This window comes from Podarcis cretensis (assembly GCF_951804945.1).
Source record: "Podarcis cretensis genome assembly, chromosome: 14".
In the NCBI taxonomy this organism is placed as follows: Eukaryota; Metazoa; Chordata; class Lepidosauria; order Squamata; family Lacertidae; genus Podarcis; species Podarcis cretensis.
In genome coordinates, this window is record NC_137183.1 from 42,352,589 (window position 1) to 42,359,881 (window position 7,293).

Genomic DNA, 7,293 nt, shown 5'->3' on the forward strand with positions numbered 1-7,293 from the left:
CCGTCTCCATGGCAACAGGCAAACTCTTATCCGTCACGCAGTTCCGCGCTGTGCCCCAAAATAGTTTCCCGCCGGGTCCTAAAACCCGACTGATGCAGCAACTTTGGAAAAGCTGTTACGGAGCTAAAGTCTACACGCCCCCGCCCCCGCCATATTTCTCAGTTATCCGTGTCAGCTTCCAAAAAGCTGCCTAATAAATTTCCCATTTAAACTACCAGCATATGCCACATAAACCTTCCTCAGGAAACAAAACCATGCAATGCCAACTTTGCAGAGACCCAGGCATTCTAATCAAATGGGTGATTTCAGATATATTTATTTCCTTTATTGGATTTCTGGCCTGCCCTTCTAAAAGAGCCCAGGGTAGCAAACCACAAAGCAGCAAAAGGAAAAAAGGAAACATTTAAAATAAATTAAAAAGTGTATTTTAAAACATGAAGAGTGTGTGAACATAGTCACAATCCTAAAGACAGCTAATTCTGTAGTTTCAAGGTTGCCTGGAATGGTGTTGAGGCATCTAATCATAGCCTGCATTTTTATTGAGGCTTGATCAGGGCCTGTATTTTAAAATGAGCTTAAAGATTTTCAAATGTTCATGCCAGGCAGAAGACCAGCTGCCTAAGAACCTTGGCAAGATGTTTATTCTCCTGGACAAGGGGGCCCCCTGATTTATAGCAGAAAACAATTCTCAAAGTCAAAGGGAATTACAGGCTGACAGCCAAGGTTACACTGACCCTACATATTACAGAAGATAAAAAAGCAGAGAAAAACATAATTAAGAGTGGGTAAATAGTAAAATAAAACCATGTGCCTCCCATTAAACTTGAGCCATATTTTCCTAAGGTTGAAAGGTCAAGAGCAGTGAAAAAGGCAACTGGCTTGGCTGGAGAAGATAGGTTTTCTTTCTTTCTATTTTGAGGCTGGAAACTGTTCCTTACTTTGAAAAGGTTTATTCTTCTAAAAAGCTATCTATGTTATGTATTAAATATATTGGCTTAAATGTAATTATGCAAAGGAATTAGAAGCTAAGAAATGTTAAATCCTTATGCTAGATTCTTATTTCATATAGTTGGAAGAGATCACAGGGGCCATCAGCCACCTGCCAAGCAGGAAACATCATTAGAGCATACATATGGTTGTCAGGCCTTTGTTTAAAAGACCTTCAAGAGAAGGAGATCTTTCAATGATGATGTAAATTCAAGATCCTTGACATCTGTTTAAGATAAAAATTTGAGATTAAACCATTTGTTTTGGAGGGCAATAGGGCGAGGTGAGCTGGTAATTAAGGTTCCTTGCTGAGACACATGTAAGATATATTACTACTTATTTGTCATTTATAGATAGAAGAATATATAGCTTTTTGTTTCCCATAAAAGGGCATGAGGAAATGGGTGTATCTTTTGTGATTGGTTCTAGCAAACAGCCAATAGGAATTTCAGCCAGGCTGATTGGACAGAGGCAGCCACAGGAGGAGCAAGGGGGCTGGATTAAGGAAATATAAGTGCTGGCCAGAATGGCAGGAGGCCAGGCCAGAGCTTGGTAACCATATACCACTGTGCCTCATATTTATTTGCCTGACAAATAAATTATTATTTTAATTTCTCTATTGCTGCATTGAATATTTCATTCCAGCTAAGCGTTAACCACAAGCAGGGTGCTACAGTGTCTTTCAGCCATCAAATGCTTGGGCAAACGGGGTATGTTTTTAAATCCCTCCTCAACATTAATGATGAGGAAGAGGAACACACCTCACGGGAGGGGGGGGTCCTCAAATTGAGAACCACCACCAAGAAGTCCCTGTTCTGGGTCAGTGCCAACCAAGCAGCCTCCAGCAGCAGCAGCAGCAGCAATATCAGTGGGACCCCTGAAAGCTATAGATTGTAGGCTTTTGATATCAGGGAACTTAAAAAAAAAATATCAATGTACACTAGTGTTACTGTACATGGTCTAAATAACTGGCCCAGGGTGATGGGTGAGCTGTCAGGGTAACGGTGACCTGCCCTCCTTTTTAAGCTGCTGGCTTAAATGTCACCAACCACCAGTGGCGTAGCACAGGTTGACAGTGCCCGGGGCGGGCGCATGCACACTGGGGAAGCAGAGGGTGAACGGAGCCTGTAACAGAACTTTGATAATAGGAGAAGCCGGGAAATCAAGAAGAATGCAGTACTGATCATGGAAAATACTAAGAAATGAGCTAGACTGTCGGCAGTTCTTCTCTGCTTCTCTTGGCGCATTTCCAGTAGAAAGCCAGGCATTCCCATCCCCTGAAGTTAGTATTTGAGAAAACAGAAGGAGGCGGCACTGAATTGCTCAGGTCCCCCACCCAACCATAGTGTTTGCTTTATGTTCTGCAGTCTCAGATGCAGAGAAGTCCTCGTCCCTTGAACTGATAGCCTGGCGTTTGCAATTTCAGCAAGTGGACCGGGATGAGATGGGGTGGGGTTTTTTTAGTTCTGGGCACCTGAGGAGCCAGCAGACAGTGGCTGCAGTCCAGTTGCCACCTGTGTCCAATGCTCCTGAAAAGGCCCTGAGAAAGAAAGAAAGAAAGAAAGAAAGAAAGAAAGAAAGAAAGAAAGAAAGAAAGAGGGAGGGAATCTGGGCAGCAGGAAATCTTGACGAAATAGCTTGAAAACATTCAGAAACAAAAAGAAGAGTTAAAAAGCATGCCAGAGGGGCCTGCAGACTGGGTTGTGCCAAAAATCTGGCCACCAAGAAAATTGTGGTGAGTGAGAAGATGGATTGGGTAGGGCTGCCATTATGTCTGGATTTTCCCAGACATTTCCAGGATTTCAAAGGCGGAAGTTACATCCAGGGGGAATTTCCAGGTGTTGGTCTGTCCTGGATCTCTGGCATGTAAACCAAAAAATTGTAGTTTTTTGAGCATTTTCGTTAAAAAGCTCAACAACCCTGGGGGGTGTCCTGGCTTTTACATTTTGAAATATGGCAACCCTAGGATTGGGGGGGGGGCGGAATGTTTGGTGGAAGGCCATTTGTTCTGATTATACAATAAAGAGGATTCATTCTGATTACATTCTGGTTTGTTGCATGGAGGTTATTTGTCTTTAACCAATTATTTATCCCGCACCTTTTCTATCATACAATTATTTTATTGATTTGTTTTTTAAAAAATGAAACATAATTTAAAAAAAAGAGAGCAAAACATTTAAAAAAGTCTTAAAGCATCACAGCCAGGAAGGACAAAAGTACATAGATACAGCACAGAAAGTACTAATTCATACAAAGGTCCTCTGCAAGGACAGATTGTGAAGCTGAGGCTCCAGTACTTTGGCCACCTCATGAGAAGAGAAGACTCCCTGGAGAAGACCCTGATGCTGGGAAAGATGGAGGGCACAAGGAGAAGGGGGCGACAGAGGACGAGATGGTTGGATAGTGTTTTCGAGGTTACCAGCATGAGTCTGACCAAGCTGCGGGGGGCAGTGGAGGACAGGAGTGCCTGGCGTTCTCTGGTCCATGGGATCACGAAGAGTCGGACACGACTAAACGACTAAACAACAACAACAACAGAGTTGGTAGCTTTGGGGACAAGGGAGGGCAAACAGCAAACCGCCTGTACGTGGCAGATCTTAATGCTCACCTTGTTGCTCCTATTATTTACTTCTCTCCGCAAAATGTGGGTGAAAATGAAAGGAGAGAAAGTGCTGAAGGTCATACTTCACTGATTATGTCCCAGTGTGTGCACTTTGAGCTGCCTCACTGCTGTTTATTGTGCAAGCACAGGCCAGAGAGCAATTGCACCACAATCAGGGTCAGACTTTGAGGCAGAAGTCCTGGGCCTCAGCAGAATGAGAAGGAGAGCCCCCAACACATAAAATGCTGGTGACATTTTGAAGTAAGTGAAGTACTGTAATACAAATTGCTATCTAATGCAGGGTGTGTGTAAAACTATTGCAGTGTAGCATACTGTTACTCTGAGAAGGCCCACTGAAATTAATAGGTAAAGGTAAAGGTACCCCTGCCCGTACGGGCCAGTCTTGACAGACTCTGGGGTTGTGCACCCATCTCACTTAAGAGGCCAGGGGCCAGCGCTGTCCGGAGACACTTCCGGGTCACGTGGCCAGCGTGACAAAGCTGCATCTGGCGAGCCAGAGCCGCACACGGAAACGCCGTTTACCTTCCCGCTGGTAAGCGGTCCCTATTTATCTACTTGCACCCGGAGGTGCTTTCGAACTGCTAGGTTGGCAGGCGCTGGGACCGAGCAGCGGGAGCGCACCCCGCCGCAGGGATTCGAACCGCCGACCTTTCGATCGGCAAGTCCTAGGCGCTGAGGCTTTAACCCACAGCGCCACCTGCGTCCCTTACTGAAATTAATAGACGTAAGTTATTCATCTTCATTTAATGCCAGTGGGTCTACTCTAACTAACATTGGTTACAACCAATTAGGAAGAATTAAGCATCACACTAAGGTGAGTTTTTGTCTTCATTGCATGGCCCTGCATTATCGTATGAGGAAGATAAACTACTCTGTTTTCCCCCGCACCAGTGCATAATTTTTACACGCCTCTATCAAGTTCCCCGTTAACTCGCCTTTTTTATAAACCAAAAAGCCTCAATTGTTATAATTTGCAAGGGGGTTCTTCCAATCCCTTGATCAACTATTATTTTCATTTGTGGGAGTTGGAGCCATTTCTCTGAACTTAATTATATACTCTGACCTTTTAGCAGCTTGAAATTTAGAAACAAGCGAAGCATGAGTCTTTGCGGCCTGAGCACCTTAGCTTTTGAAGTGTGTCTAAATCTTTCTGCAGTCATAATCAGAAGTATTGGAGAAATGTAAAATTCATAAAGGTTAGAAAATAGCTTTATTTCCAGCATTGATTTGGTACAATGAGAAACTTTCCTTTGGGAATTTTTTCCCTGAAAGCCAAGGTTACAAATACATGGGCACAGTTGATAGCACAAAAATAAAAGTTTAGTGACATTGTTTTTGGTAATACAATCTCCTGTTTCACCTGAAAATATTTATTTGTTGGTGGCTGCAAAAATGGTCATTCATATTGGAAACTTTAATAAATATCTTTTTTTAAAAAATGGTCATTCATAGTAGCCCTAACTTGGGTCTTGCATCCTCAGCAGTATTTTATTTTTGGAACATTAATATTTGCAACCAATCCACATGCAAGCCAAAGGAGGCTGAACTGCAACAGAGTGCTTACATTACCCTGGGAAGAGTGTCTGAGAGGCCAACTTAAAATATATCTGCCTGCCTGCAACATGAGATGTATGAGGGTTTGCTTTAAAAAAAAAACTGGGAATCCATACCAGCCTCAGCCTCTCCTTTCCTTCTGAAACATTAACTTTGGACTTTGTTGCAAGCCTGGTGTAACTTGTTCTCTTGCAGCACAGAAATCCAACCTGCGTAAGGTGTGTAAGGGTGAGCTACACCAGTGTTTCCCAACCTTGGGCCTTCAGCTGTTTTTGGACTACAACTCCCATCAACCTTAGCTAACAAGACCAGTGGTCAGGGATGATGGGAATTGTAGTCCGAAAACAGCTGGAGGCCCAAGGTTGGGAAACACTGAGCTACACAACAGGGTTATTGCAGATTACTTTTTCTGCCAAACATGCAGTGTGGGGAGAAAAGCAGTGAACAACATTTCAGGGTTGTTGTTCTCTCTCAGCTTCAGTCCAACCTAAAACAGGGGCCTAGTACAGATGGTCAACACTGCAGGGTTTGCGTCCTAAAACATGGGAGGGTGTCTTCACACAACATTTCTTAGGGATTAATTCCATCTACTAGCACCCTCATACTCCTATTTGAGTTTGATCCTTGAGGTGATCAACATTTGTAGCATATTTTATATTGGCAACAAAAATTATTTTATATTAGCTAATATTGTATATTAACAACAAAAAATAAAAACCATAACATCTGTCAGGCCTTTGGTGTAGATAAGGAACTTGGCACAAAATAGGAGTCTGGCCTCAACTCACCCACTTTCTGCCTTAAGTCCATATCAGGGAAGGAGAATCTGCAGTCCTCTAAGATATTTGTTGGACTCCAACTCCTGTCATCTCCCTAACCACAGGGCCATGCCAGTGTGGATGGTAGCTCCCATCAGCCCTAAAACTCCATCTGGAAGACCACAGGTTCTCTGTCTCTGGTTTAGACTGGCTGGCAGCAATCCTCGGGTTTTAGACAGCGGTCTGTTCCTAACCCATCAGTGGAGAGAATGGGAACAGGATCTGACCTGCATGCAAAGCATATCCCCTACCACGGAACTATGGCCCTTCCTATCAAAACTCTTGATGTAATTGTACACAAGGTAACATCAACAGTGTTTTTGGCAACGTTTCATCAATGCAACTGTGCAAATCACTTATGTAGTGTAATGGTTCTAGGGGTTGCTCATGCGTAAGCCGGTGCAAACACCTGGCTGGGTTGCCTGAGTGAACCTTTTCTGTCCGGACAGCCACTCACCCGTGGCTGTCTCAATCGCTGGCAGAATCCGTCAGTGGGCGTTTCTTAAACTTCTTCCAGCAAAGAAGCTCTTTGACGCCTAGTCTCCTCCTACTCTCTCTGCGTGAAAGCCTTCTGCGCAAGGAGGGCGTAGGCAGCGGAGGACCCCTACTCTCCCCGCTGGTCCCCGGCAAGGAGTCATGGGACCGCCTCGCCACTTCCCCCATCTGCCCCCCTTCTCCACTGGTGCTACGCTGATTGTCTTCCCCAGAAGATGGGCTGCCTCTCCCAATCCCGGGACGCTCTCTGGAATCCCTCTGGATTTTGCTCTCTCCCTCCAGCACTGATGGCAGTTCCCTGACATGTAGAGAAAGGAAATCAAATGAAAACTGGATGTTTGTCTCTACTACAACAAGGCTTGGGGATCGTGACCCACAGATGTTGCTGGACTCCAACTCCCATCACCTCTGACCTGAAAAAGCGTCTCCACTCCCATCGTTTGGCCCAGAAACTGAGATCCAGCTCCAAGGGCCTTCTGGTGGTTCCCTCACTGCAAGAAGTGGAGCTACAGGGAACCAGGCAGAGGGCCTTCTCAGTAGTGGCACCCACCCTGTGGAACGCCCTCCCGTCAGATGTCAAGGAGATGAGTACCTATATAACCTTTAGAAGACTGCTGAAGGTAGCCCTGTATTGGAAAGCCTTTTAATCTGTGGTGTCTTACTATGTTTTTACAGATGTTGGAAGCTGCCCTGAGTGGCTGGGACAACCCAATCAGATGGGTGGAGTACAAATAATAAAATTGTTGTTGTTGCTGGCTGGAACCAATGGAAGTTGATCATCACCTGAAGAGCTACAGCTTCCCCAATCTCATAAAA

General features: G+C 44.7%; 1 long non-coding RNA gene across 1 annotated transcript; it reads right to left on the reverse strand.

Moving 5' to 3' along the window:
• Positions 1–3,086: 3,086 nt before the first annotated feature.
• LOC307203344 lies at positions 3,087–3,632 on the reverse strand. Its single transcript, XR_013833165.1, has 2 exons — positions 3,518–3,632; positions 3,087–3,269 (listed from the first exon to the last, which is right to left on the reverse strand). It is a non-coding gene; the product is annotated as an uncharacterized lncRNA (long non-coding RNA).
• Between the last annotated feature and the right edge of the window lie 3,661 nt (positions 3,633–7,293).